This window comes from Anabrus simplex, chromosome 1 (assembly GCF_040414725.1).
Source record: "Anabrus simplex isolate iqAnaSimp1 chromosome 1, ASM4041472v1, whole genome shotgun sequence".
NCBI lineage: Eukaryota > Metazoa > Arthropoda > Insecta > Orthoptera > Tettigoniidae > Anabrus > Anabrus simplex.
The window spans coordinates 1,764,455,617-1,764,470,112 of NC_090265.1; the positions used below are offsets into that span (position 1 = coordinate 1,764,455,617).

At 43.7% G+C, this 14,496-nt stretch overlaps 1 protein-coding gene across 3 annotated transcripts in view; it reads right to left on the reverse strand.

The window, feature by feature from the left end:
* LOC136858755 (glutathione S-transferase 1-1) overlaps window positions 1-14,496 on the reverse strand; it is a 94,806-nt gene that overhangs the window by 60,395 nt on the left and 19,915 nt on the right. The window contains exon 1 of one of the 3 annotated variants that reach the window (XM_067138524.2): window positions 12,952-13,042. The exons of 1 other annotated variant lie outside the window; for it this stretch is intronic. The gene's annotated coding sequence lies outside the window, so the exon portion shown is untranslated. Of the gene's footprint in view, window positions 1-12,951; window positions 13,043-14,496 lie in introns of those variants that run through there. One more of the 3 variants, XM_067138526.2, reaches the window with a different exon arrangement.

Consider the following 14,496-nt stretch of genomic DNA (forward strand, 5'->3'; position numbering starts at 1 on the left):
GGCGACCAGGTGAAGGCGGGGAATGAGAGGGCTCTACGCGATAAAAATGGTCGTGGACACGGGCACCGGTGGCGATGAGCTGTTCAACTGCTTCGGATGTAGTCAGCTGGAGGCGTACCAAAAAAGTTGGGCAGAAGGCGTTCCGGATCCGAATGGCTCGTCGGACGGGAACGCCGGCTGCACGGAGTTCTTGGAGGACGTCCCTGTCGGAGAAGTCTGGAGGGACTCCATGGAGCACACAGCTGTACAAGGCAGAGGTGGACGGTGAAGGCGGCTGGGTCGATGATGACTGCTGTGCGGCGTTAGCTGGCGGAGATGGCGGTGGCGAAACTGCGACAGACGAGGCCGGCTGGTTAGCAGGTACTTGCTGAAAGGCAGGGGGCGCAGAAATACAGGGAGAGGACGACATAACAGGGGAGGGATGACAAGTGGTAACAGTGGTGATGGGAAGTGAGGAAGGGAGAAAAACGGACGGTGTTGTGGTGGTAATTGCGTTGTTGTCTGGATGGTGAGAGTTGAGGGCAGAAGCATCGTCTGAAATGGAGGCTCATGGACAGTTGGAACAAGGGTTGGGTTGGCAGAAAGCTGGTCTTCAATGTATGGAGGGGTTGGCACCACTGCATAGATCTGACAGTGAATCGTTGCAAGATCCACGCCGGGAATGATGCAAAAGGCCATGTTGGTGGGGAAGTCGACTGCCAACGAGGCGTCAACTGATTTGCTAATTGAGGTCGGCTGACTAGCAGATATAGGTGAAGGCCACCCGGCCGAACAAAATAATGCTTTAGAGAAAGCGATGCCCACTTGTAGAGAGGTGTGGTGTCGTGCGTGGTGCTGCCCCATAATTACTAAAACATGATGCTAATAATGTTCTGCTTTGTGCCTTACTTGTAGGAGTATTAAATTACATCAGTGGTCAGACGCCTAAAAGATGGCAACTATTTCGACAACTCGGTACCACAGTACTCCACCTATGTAATCCAGATCACGACCATTTTAAGAAGAACTTCCCCTAATCTGCTTCTACAATCATCGTGTGACGCAAATGGAGGAAGTTAAGTTAAGTAGGGTAGACGATAATCGAGACAAGAAATGATGATAGTAAGGATTTGAGTGAATAAAACAAGATAAAGATTTATTCATATGATTCTAACTCAGACGAATGATAATGCTAACTTCAAATAAAGGTATTTTGGAAAGGGCACTTAGTTAATTTTTAGAGACTTATCACAGGTATGACAATCTGGAATGAAAAGGATTTCAGGTCCTATAAGGTAGTAAAAGAAGAAAATATAATAATATAAATATAATCAAAATATAATAATATAAATATAATCATAATCATCAAGAAAATATCACTAACCCTCAAACTGCCTCGTGGGGTCATTTATGATAACGCTGAACTAACTTGCTCTTATAACAGGTAATATTTTCGTATGCTATTGTTGGTAGTCGCTGTACCTTCCCGCTTTTGTGTCGTTAAACTGCTGCCAGGCTGGCAAGGTTCTGCTCAGTTTAGTTCGTTTTGTAACAGTTTGATAATCGTTAGCGGTGCAACATTCAACCCCACGACGCAGTTTATGTCGTAAATGTTGGCATGCGTGTTCGTTCATTGTTATAACTTTTGTGAATGAATGAAGGAGTCTGTGGGTAGGTTATGTGATGGCGTCTGTCACAGAAACTCATGTTTCAGTTCTACACCATAATTTTTCTGAAATTATTGAAAAAGAATTCAATATTGTGCTCGACGAGGTGCTGATGATAGTGACCTAAGTAATCACGATGATGACTGAGCAGTGGGTACGGGCGGGGAAAAGCGGCGGCCCAAGGGGGCTGGATAAAAGGTCGTATTAAGTGAAAATACCAAACTTTAATTAACAATGACAACTCGCCAGGCTTCTTTAAATACAATGCTGAAAGCTTTAACTCTTTTAAAAATACCAAATACCTACAATTTACAATTAAGAAAATTATACCCGTATGTACTTTCTAAATTACAACAGAATAAGAGTGAGGGAACCAGCTCTCACTATCAGGTACATGTTCAGACACTTTTGTGAAGGGTTTCTCGTGCTAACTTCCCGAACATAAGCCGGGCATCGAACAGGAATAAGGTATAAGAGAGACTTTCTGAATATGAGAAAACACCATCAAAAATTCATAAACTTAACAGTAATATTGAGAATAAGTAAAACATGGCCTTTCGGTGCCTTAACAAGAAGCGATGCCTTAAGGCGTATAGAAAATGCGTAGCGAATTACAATGCCCTAGAAAAACAACCCTAATCTAACCCCATTATCGAATATCTGGGGGCAAGTGAGGTACATAATTAGTTACCAAGAGTCTTTCCCAGAAGGGGAAAACATTTCAGCCATGAAAACACTTTCTTTTAACTGAATCGAACACGTCGACTCGATACCTTAAGTTAGGATAAGATTGAAAGTTCAAGGCTCCTGCCATTACACATTCATAATTTTCATCATTTACCTCAGGCACCTTTCCAAGTTGAACATTTTAAGGGTACTGTACTATATCAAGGTCCCTCTCTGTCTTACCTCCGCGCTAGCGTGCCGGGTTCGACGGGCCACAAGGCGAGCCCAGAGAGTAACGCACTGCACCAGTGCTAACAGGAGAATGACCCGACGGCCAGGCAAGGCGACCACGTGGACCGCAACTCCTCTCTGGAGGAGGGGGGAGGAGCAGAGGGGCGCGAAGCGAGAGTGACAGAGAGAGAGAGACCTCGCAAAGCAGGTAAGACACTTCAGAGCGAGATAAAATCTGCGTTTCTCTGAGGACATGCGGGACGGGAGGCAACACATTTATTCCTTAAGAGGGGCAAAGCATAGGAAAGTAAAATACATGTAGATACATCGAAGATATACACAATACATAACACAGCTTGCAAGCACATACAATAGGACGATGATGAAGAGAAGATAGGCCGTGGAGAATAACAGTTTTTACACGGCACAATGACGATCCTCATTTTAATTCTATACATGATTCTGCGTCTGAGGAAGAGTTTGACTCAAATGAGAAGAGTACACCAAATTCACCAGAAACTTTCCGGTCACTATGTGGTGAGTCATCAGCTGTATATGGCTGAAACAGGTATAAATGGTGATTTGGCAAGAATGTAGAGATGGAAATTTGTAGTGCTAACTGAAGTGTCGTGAAATACGACTGTATGAGAAACATGAACGAAATTCTTAAGTTTCTAGTTGCTATAAGCTTTGCCTCTTCCGTGAAATATACTTCATTTAATTTATGCTGATTTTCTTCACATAAAACTCTTAAATGTCCTACTATGTTTGAATTTGACTTGGTGATGTAATGGTTGTAAACAATCGTTTATAAATGCTGTCACTGTTTGAAGGCACGTCTTTATGTGCAAATTATGTAAGTAATACATCATAGTAAAATAACCTAATAATGGTGTAATCAAGAAATTCCAAACAACAGCCTGTAGGCTATATACCCGGCACCATTAATGACCCCACGACGGAGTTTATACACCGGAAATGTCACGACGCAGTTTGAGGGTTAAAACATAAAACAATTATTATTGATCTGTAAGGTGCGATGGCACAGTTGTCGAGTTGTTGTCCTCCCAACCTCAGTGTCCGGGCTCTAATTGCGACGACCTTGGGTGTGATGTTCAATAAGAACATCCCAGGATGACGAGGAGAACGTTCGCTCTCTAAAGCCAATATATAATTTTAAAAATTAAAAAAAAAGTACGTTCGGCTCTTGATCCTCGGTAAGGCCAATGCTAGAAACAGAGCCATTTGAGCCAGTGACCACACACAATTATAAGAATGAAGAAAGGAAGATGAACTATAACATTTGTCTCCATCCATTAGCACGAAAAGAAATGATGCTTATAGTTTTTATGTGACTGTTGATAGTGTTGATCACGTTGAATGCAGGGGCGTAATATTAGGACCTGTACTGCAGGCGGGCCCGAGCCTTTAAAGGGCCTCGCAGACTGCTCGCAAAAATAAATAAATCTCTATATATAAAATATGCCTTTGCTGGCAGGACTTAGTGTCTACAGTGCACTATGTCTTCTGGTATGGGCTAGAGCAATATTGTTACTTTCTTTGATCTGTCTCAGTCTCATCCTTGGCTTTGACAAGATGAAAGTGACTGAGGCATGAGCGATGCTAGTAATGCCACTACCGGGCGAGTTGACCGTGCGCGTAGAGGCGCGCGGCTGTGAGCTTGCATCCGGGAGATAGTAGGTTCGAATCCCACTATCGGCAGCCCTGAAGATGGTTTTCCGTGGTTTCCCATTTTCACACCAGGCAAATGCTGGGGCTGTACCTTAATTAAGGCCACGGCCGCTTCCTTCCAACTCCTAGGCCTTTCCTCTCCCATCGTCGCCATAAGACCTATCTGTGTCGGTGCGACGTAAAGCCCCTAGCAAAAAAAAAAAAAAAAAGTAATGCCACTCCTCATGCAGCCAGTCCCTGCTATGAATGGTGTGAAAATGTTGCTCATAGGGTCAGTTGGTGCATGCATTTCAGTGGGCTTGGCAGACTGATATGTAATAGCAACTTCTGGCTCGGTGAGGAAAGCAACGGGAAACTACCTCACTCCTCATTTCCCTAGTACACCTCCTCAGTGATGCCTAGGCCATTTATGACAGCTGATGGCGCAGCTGTTGAGGATCCAACCAGCCTTCGGGCTGAGGACTAAACATACATATATAAATTAAGAGTTTTTTCTGTACATTGCTCAGAATTTGAAAAGGATTGTATTTCTGTATCCGTCGTGTCCACAGTAACAAGGAAATGCACTTTTTACTTTTCCGTAATGTCTGTCTGTCTGTCTGTCTGTCTGTCTGTCTGTCTGTCTGTCTGTCTGTCTGTCTGTCTGTCTGTCTGTCTGTCTGTCTGTCTGTACACGCATCACTAGAAAATGGCCAAAGAGAATTTAATGAAAATCGGTGTGCAAAGTCGGGGAATGAGTCACTACAATCTAAGCTATAAATAATTTTATTCACGCTGATAGAAATGGTAGTTTAGCGGAAGGCCTAAAATTTAATTCTTAAAATTTACGTCATTAGTGGTCTTATCACATTGAAAACTGGTATACAAAGTCAGAGAATGAGCCACTATAATCTAGGCTATAAACATTTTTATTCACGCTGAATGAAATGGTAGTTTAGGGGAAGACCTAAAATTTAATTCTCAAATATTTATATTATTAGTGGTTGTATTGATAAATACTACGTAATCAAAGTTATATAGAATTAAATTTCCGACCATTTATGTCTTGTACATTTTTACCGCACCGGCTATGATAACACAGATATTTATGAATTTGTATTTTTGTTGCCAAGTCCATATCAACGCCGAGCCACGAGAAAATGGGTTAACAGAATTTAATGCAAATCGGTATATAGAGTTGGGGAATAAGAAACTACAGTCTAAGCTATAAACAATTGGATGAAATTGTAGTTTAGGGGACGGCGCATAAAATTTAATTTTTAAATACCTATCTTTTGGGTCCTGTCGAAAAGTACGAGTCCTACATAACAAAATTTACAGAAAATACAATTTCCGATCATTTATATTTTATTCAGATTTACCGTACCGATTATGACGAGTAGTATTCCAGATTCGGAAGAAAACTAAATGTGAAGGGCTACAATATCAAAATCAATCAATACTGATCTGCATTTAGGGCAGTCGCCCAGGTGGCAGATTCCCTATCTGTTGCTTTCCTAGCCTTTTCCGAAATGATTTCAAAGAAATTGGAAATTTATTGAACATCTCCCTTGGTAAGTTATTCCAATCCCTAACTCCCCTTCCTATAAATGAATATTTGCCAGAGTTTGTCCTCTTGAATTCCAACTTTATCTTCATATTGTGATCTTTCCTACTTTTATAAACGCCATTCAAACTTATTCGTCTACTAATGTCATTCCACGCCATCTCTCCGCTGACAGCTCGGAGCATACCACTTAGTCGAGCAGCTCTTCTTCTTTCTCTCAAGTCTTCCCAACCCAAAGCGCATAACATTGATCAACAATAACATTACATTGACCACTGTTTGTTGTGATGTTATTTGTCTCTTATGCCCTCCGATAGATGGGATTACTGCTGCGTACCGAGTATAATAGTCTGACTGAATATTGGCGAGAAATAGCCGGGGAGTTAGAAAAGTTTCTTCTTTAGCATGCCATTCCTCTGGTTCATACATTTTCTGATACAGCTGGTACGTAACACAATGGTTCTTCATAGTATTCCAGTATTCGGTTATTGGTTTGTTGGCTTGGAATACGTTCAAATTTAACTACATGTAATGTTTTAGATTACAATGAACGAATACGCTCTCCCCAGTTGGTGGTCAATCAATCAATCAATCAATACTGATCTGCATTTAGGGCAGTCGCCCAGGTGGCAGATTCCCTATCTGTTGCTTTCCTAGCCTTTTCCGAAATGATCATCCGTGGTCATCCGTGACTGGGAGAGAAGTGTATTCATTCATTCATTCATATGAGAAAAGATGTTTGGTGACTTCCCCGTCGCGTTTCTAGGGTAACGTTAAGAGCTATGCAATTTAATACAATCTTGCTCACAACATGTACACTAGAATTCCGTAGCGAAGCACGGGTACATCAGCTAGTAAATAAATAAATGTAGCCTAATGTCACTCCGCCGGCCCTGTGGTGTAGGGGTAGCGTGCTTGCCTCTTACCCGGAAGCACCGAGTTCGATTCCCGGCCAGGTCAGAGATTTTTACCGGGACTTGAGGGCCGGTTCGATGTCCACTCAGCCTACGTGATTAGATTTCAGAAGCTCTCTCACGGTACGATAGCGACCCCGGTCTAGAAAGCCAAGAATAACGGCCGAGAGGATTCGTAGTGCTGACCACACGACACCTCGTAATTTGCAGGCCTTCGGGCTGATCAGCGGTCGCTTGGTAATCAAGGCCCTTCAAGGGCTGTAGTGCCATGGGGTTAACGTCACTCTGCACGGAAATAGTCAGGGCGGTTTGGGGTAGAAATGTAGAGGCTACTCTGCAAGGATTATTACATAATATGATTGTGGAAGAGAAATGTGTTCAATATGCTTGCCAGGAACCAACCCGCCCATCCCTAGAAGTAATCTTACTTTTATAACCAAAAATACTGTTTCAGACGCCGTAGTCCATTGCTTATGCGGTACTCCCTCAGTATGTCGTCTTCTGTGGTGTTTGGATTTCCCGAACTTACTTTCGTAGATTTCGATGAAAACGCCGGGACCACTAATGTTCTGTTTATTGGTGTGTGCCCAAGCAATGCGCACCTCGCGACAAAAACTACACCTATAGTCCTGGAAGCAAAACGTAATTCTTGCTTGATGAAAGGAGTGATAGGCTTGGGCAGATTGCACCAAAGGACAGAATATAGTGATATGTCAATCAATCAATCAATACTGATCTGCATTTAGGGCAGTCGCCCAGGTGGCAGATTCCCTATCTGTTGCTTTCCTAGCCTTTTCCGAAATAATTTCAAAGAAATTGGAAATTTATTGAACATCTCCCTTAGTAAGTTATTCCAATCCCTAACTCCCCTTCCTATAAATGAATATTTGCCCCAGTTCGTCCTCTTGAATTCCAACTTTATCTTCATATTGTGATCTTTCCTACTTTTATAAACGCCATTCAAACCTATCCGTCTACTAATGTCATTCCACGCCATCTCTCTGCTGACAGCTCGGAACATACCACTTAGTCGAGCAGCTCTTCTTCTTTCCCTCAATTCTTCCCAAACCAAACATTGCAACATTTTTGTAACGCTACTCTTTTGTCGGAAATCACCCAGAACAAATCGAGCTGCTTTTCTTTGGATTTTTTCCAGTTCTTGAATCAGGTAATCCTGGTGAGGGTCCCATACACTGGAACCATACTCTAGTTGGGGTCTTACCAGAGACTTATATGCACTCTCCTTTACATCCTTACTACAACCCCTAAACGCCGTCATAACCATGTGCAGAGATCGGTACCCTTTATTTACAACCCCATTTATGTGATTACCCCAGTGAAGATCTTTCCTTATATTAACACCTAGATACTTACAATGATCCCCAAAAGGAACTTTCACCCCACAACGCAGTAATTAAAACTGAGAGAACTTTTGCTATTTGTGAAACTCACAACCTGACTTTTAGCCCCGTTTATCAACATACCATTGCCTGCTGTCCATCTCACAACATTTTCGAGGTCACGTTGCAGTTGCTCACAATCTTGTAACTTATTTATCACTCTATAGAGAATAACATCATCCGCAAAAAGCCTTACCTCCGATTCCACTCCTTTACTCATATCATTTATGTACACTGACTGACAGAGCAAATGCAACACCAAGAAGGAGTGGTCAGAACTTTATGCCAATTGCAGGGTAGACTGACGTCACTGAGGTATGCTCATGATGTGAAATGCGCCGCTGTGCTGCGCACGTAGCGAACGATAAATGGGACACGGCGTTGGCGAATGGCCCACTTCGTACCGTGATTTCTCAGCCGACAGTCATTGTAGAACGTGTTGTCGTGTGCCACAGGACACGTGTATAGCTAAGAATGCCAGGCCGCCGTCAACGGAGGCATTTCCAGCAGACAGACGACTTAACGAGGGGTATGGTGATCGGGCTGAGAAGGGCAGGTTGGTCGCTTCGTCCAATCGCAGCCAATACCCATAGGGATGTGTCCACGGTGCAGCGCCTGTGGCGAAGATGGTTGGCGCAGGGACATGTGGCACGTACGAGGGGTCCAGGCGCAGCCCGAGTGACGTCAGCACGCGAGGATCGGCGCATCCGCCGCCAAGCGGTGGCAGCCCCGCACGCCACGTCAACCGCCATTCTTCAACATGTGCAAGACACCCTGGCTGTTCCAATATCGACCAGAACAATTTCCCGTCGATTGGTTGAAGGAGGCCTGCACTCCCGGCGTCCGCTCAGAAGACTACCATTGACTCCACAGCATAGACGTGCACGCCTGGCATGGTGCCGGGCTAGAGCGACTTGGATGAGGGAATGGCGGAACGTCGTGTTCTCCGATGAGTCACGCTTCTGTTCTGTCAGTGATAGTCACCGCAGACGAGTGTGGCGTCGGCGTGGAGAAAGGTCAAATCCGGCAGTAACTGTGGAGCGCCCTACCGCTAGACAACGCGGCATCATGGTTTGGGGCGCTATTGCGTATGATTCCACGCCACCTCTAGTGCGTATTCAAGGCACGTTAAATGCCCACCACTACGTGCAGCATGTGCTGCGGCCGGTGGCACTCCCGTACCTTCAGGGGCTGCCCAATGCTCTGTTTCAGCAGGATAATGCCCGCCCACACACTGCTCGCATCTCCCAACAGGCTCTACGAGGTGTACAGATGCTTCCGTTGCCAGCGTACTCTCCGGATCTCTCACCAATCGAACACGTGTGGGATCTCATTGGACGCCGTTTGCAAACTCTGTCCCAGCCTCGTACGGACGACCAACTGTGGCAAATGGTTGACAGAGAATGGAGAACCTTCCCTCAGGACACCATCCGCACTCTTATTGACTCTGTACCTCGACGTGTTTCTGCGTGCATCGCCGCTCGCGGTGGTCCTACATCCTACTGAGTCGATGCCGTGCGCATTGTGTAACCTGCATATCGGTTTGAAATAAACATCAATTATTCGTCCGTGCCGTCTCTGTTTTTTTCCCCAACTTTCATCCCTTTCGAACCACTCCTTCTTGGTGTTGCATTTGCTCTGTCAGTCAGTGTATATAAGAAAACATAAAGGTCCGATTACACTGCCCTGAGGAACTCCCCTCTCAACTATTACAGGGTCAGACAAAGCTTCACCTACTCTAACTCTCTGAGATCTATTTTCTAGAAATATAGCAACCCATTCAGTCACTCTTTTGTCTAGTCCAATTGCACTCATTTTTGCCAGTTGTCTCCCATGATCCACCCTATCAAATGCTTTAGACATGTCAATCGCGATACAGTCCATTTGACCTCCAGAATCCAAGATATTATGGTATGGTAAGTCTGGAGTCACCGAAGAATGTGTTATTTCTCCCACATTCATACCACACGCACTCCTTCCCGCCTTGAACGCGACGACGGCACCTAAAAACAATTATTTTGCCTTTAACAGTACACAATTTGACACTGTGACCGCACTTAACGTAATTCCCGGTCGTAGTAATTAAATTATGTCCTTCAAGGAACATAATGAAATTAGCCTGGTTCTCCTTAAAATCGCTTGAAAACTTGTTCACCTTAATGTCACAACCACCACATACAGCCATTGCCAACGAACAAGATACAGCTATCGCAAAAAAAAAAAAATGATAAACACCAACAGCAAAGGGAACAAAGATTTCAAGAAGAAACAGTTGGCAGCATTGTCGCTCCCCCTCAGCGCTACTAGTGGATAAACTAAGTATTACACAAATGACAGTCAACTCGCGGGCGCCACCTAGTGGCGCCTCGTGTTACTAACATTGCGGTAGCCTCTACAGCTTTGCCCGGTTTTGTAGAATCAGTCGAAATAGTTTGTTTTATAATTTGTACGTAGAAGAGTAATTGAAAATGGTGTATAGTTGGCAGTTCAGCGGCTAGAAAGGAGGCAGTCAAATAAAACCTACTAAACGATATTTTTAATAATTTCACAATAACGAATACCGTAATCATATAATTTGACATTAAAGTATCTTTACCTGTTGTGATTAAATTTACATTAGTTATTCTCACCACTGCAATAGGAGCTCAGCAACTTGGATCAAGTACCCCTTTTCAACTCCTCTCTCCTCAACCCATCAAAACTCCCCCGACCCCACCACGCTACCACCTTCTCAACTGTGTAATACGAGGTGTTGACCCCTCAATTACGGAAGAAACAATAATCTCCGAACTTCACGCGGAAGGCATCCCAGTCAAGAAGGCATTCAGAATCAAGAACTTCACGGGTCCCACCTATATGGTGAGAATTCTTCTGCCATCGCCCGAAGATGTCGACCGTATTTTGGCCAGCGGGGTCTCTATACATAGGCACCACCATAAAGTGGAACCATCTCGTGCCCCACCATCACAAGCCATCCGGTGTGAGCGCTGTCTCATCTACAATAATCATACCACTATTCAGTGTATCGCCAAGACTCCTAAATGTGGACATTGCAATCAAGATCACTCTACACCCAGGTACCCCAACACGCATCAACCCCCGCAATGCCATACCTGTAGAGGTAATCACCCAGTGTATTCTCGCCGCTGCCGTCGCCGCCCTGCACCACCTCGAAATCAACCAGAACTCATGGCCCCTATCAGAACCATTGATCCATCTACGTCACCTAGCCGTTCCCTTTTCCAAATACCTACAGTACAGGATCTAATTCGTTTTGTCACCATTTCAGTACTAAATATCCATCCCTACAACCGTCCCTTAGTCCTCACTCACTTACAAGCCGCAGCAAACCAAACATTTAATCTTCATTTTCTTGCCACCTATTCCGGCCAAAATTCGCACTTCCACTTTACTCCGTTAGAAACCCTTGTCTGAACACATCCCCAGCCCCTCAGCTCCTGCAGCCACATCCTAGCATCGCATCCTCCCCAATATTTTTAATCACTGAATACACGTACATCCTGGTAAATGTCGTCTTGTGAGTGCATCACGAAATTAATGTTACTCTTCACTTATTGGCCCCTCTATCTTCAGAAGAGATCATCATGGCGAAGGAATCAACGGAAAATTTCTAATCAGCACTGTGTTAAACTTTGGAACTTCATACATGACTGTAAAGATAAAACTCATTAATTTCTGTTAATATCTCAAGTACTGTCCAACTGTAAACCGTATTTAAATATTAATGTACAAGAAAACAAAAAAATATATACGCCCACCCCCTCAAAAAAAAAAATTAAAATAAAATTTATATACCCTCCCCCACAACAAAAAAAATCCCTTCCTTTACCCACCTTCCTTTCCCATTATTTTTAATCCTTGCACACATCCCCGATAATTAAATACCGTCCGCACACACCTCCTAACTCCATACATCAAACTACCCTCCTCCCCATACCATCACTCCTTCTCCAACCTGCCGAAACTCCTGGCCAGAGTGAAGGCGTTACCTTCAGGGTGGCCCGCACCTCCCCTTCAGGGAGGGAAATGAAAAATAGAAGTTATTAGTTATTCATAGGTTTTACATTTTATTTGAGGGAGCCCGAATTTATATTAGTTACTCATAGGTTTTACATTTTATTTGAGGGGCCCGAATTTATATTAGTTATTCATAGGATTTACATTTTATTTGAGGGGGCCCAGATTTCTTTTAGTTATTCATAGATTTTACATTTTATTTAAGGGGGCACGAATTTATATGTTATTCATAGGATTTACATTTTATTTGAGGAGGCCCGAATTTATATTAGTTATTCATAGGTTTTACATTTTATTTGAGGGGGCCCGAATTTATATTAGTTATTCACAGGTTTTACATTTCATTTGAGGGGGCCCGTGCCACATTCGTTACGCCCCTGGTTGAACGCCAACCACAAGAACATGATTTTTCATTTCAAAAATCTCACATGCATTGCCCGGGATTCGAAGAATACAAAGAAACGATTTACAGTATGAGCCAACATTACAACTAACAAGGAAATGAAAACGTCCAGCTTTTGTAAAAATAGTTGTACCGGCAGTAGAATAAATGGGTGTGGGCGGCCTGTTCTTTTGGTAATCCTCTCAACTATCAACGTTTCGGTATCTTCTCCTGACAAACTTATACAGCACTTAAAGTTGGCGAATACATCGTCTTCCTTTGGATGTAATTCGATTGTCACCACCTTCCCAAAGTACGGTACTGTCATTAATTTTCAGTTTTGAATTCTTCATCAATGGAGCTTAAGTCGTGATATTGTGAACTAGATTATTATAAAATGCCAATGAGCAACATAATTTGTCAAGTATAAACTCACCTTAAGCAAAACAAATGAATGTGACACACGTAAAACTTAACTGAACTAACCGAATTATATTTCCGCTGCCCCTCGTATAACCTACCGCGGCTCACAATGACTCAGCATAATTTGCTGGCTCTCCGAATGGTGGGCTGCGGTGGGTGGGGATATGAAAACCAATCGCACAGCGCCAACTATCCTTTGTCGGTCGGCCGAAGTTTGCTCGCGGAGCCCCACAGGTTTTATGTTATCTTTCGTGCTGTGAGCTGCAGCGATAAGAACGCAACTGTCTGACATTCCTGGAGATCTTCACTCGGTTTTACCCGAAGACAACTATTTCCTTAGTGTACCGGTATACTCTTTTATGACACATATCTGCATTTGTGCATTTCATATTTTCGCGATTGGTTTCAGAATTACTATACGTGTCGAATAACTCAATTGCCTTGCCAAGGGCGCCGATATGATAGTTTGTAGTGGGGGGGGGGGAGGGGTTCCTAGACCTTGGGGTATGTAGTAATTTTAATATTTTGGAAGATGAATGGCGACTTGTACTGCACGGTATAATACCGCCTACGGTATCCCGTACCACTTCTACGTAATACCGACTTTTAAATCATTTTCTTGAAAGAAACACACCTGACTACATTAGATTTTTTCCTTTCCCTGAGAGCTAGGGCTGGCCGTGTCCCCCCCCCCCCCCCTACACCCCGGGTATGGGCGCCCTTGTTGCCTTCACCATTTCCTTGCCCGGCTCCATGGTTAAATGGTTAGCGTGCTGGTTTTTGATCCAGAGGATCCCGCGTTCGATTCCCGGCTGGATCCCTTGGCTCGGGGACTGGGTGTTTGTTCTGTCTCCAACATCACTGCAACTCACACACCACACACAACACTATCCTCCACCAAAATAACACGCAGTTACCTACACATAGCAGATGCCGCCCACCCTCATCGGAGGGGCTGCCTTAGAATATGTGTTGCGGCTAGAAGTAAGCACACAAAATTATTTCAAATTAAATCCTTGACGCACGAGACGGTGCAACTTTTTTCTCAAAAAACCTTCATTTCGATCAGGAATGAAATAACAGTTATATTAAATCACATCAGAATAAAGGTGCGGGAGACGAGTAGGCAGGGGCGGATTTATGGAATCGCCCAAGTCGCAACCGCAGTCGCGAGGGCCCCGAGTTCCGGTGGGCCTCCAGATCACAATGAACGGGGAATTGATACAAGAAGGAAAAGAAGAAAAGACAAAAAGAGGGGGCAATTATGTTGAATACATAAGTCCTGTATTCATAGAAAAATAACCGTGGTTCAAACTTTATTATAGCACTATTCGTGTGTTCTCTGCTTTAAGGCTTGTATTCACGAACGAGAGCAAAAGATTTTATCTTAGTTCAATGCTACGTAAACAGAGATAACAGTTAAGTTTGTATTCACCAACAACATTATCTCGGATAACGGATATTATCTCGGTTTAAAATTTTACCGGAGATTGGTTGACCGTATGCTTGTTTATAAGATACTAGTGTGCACTGATGATACACTTACGTGTGCGTGTAT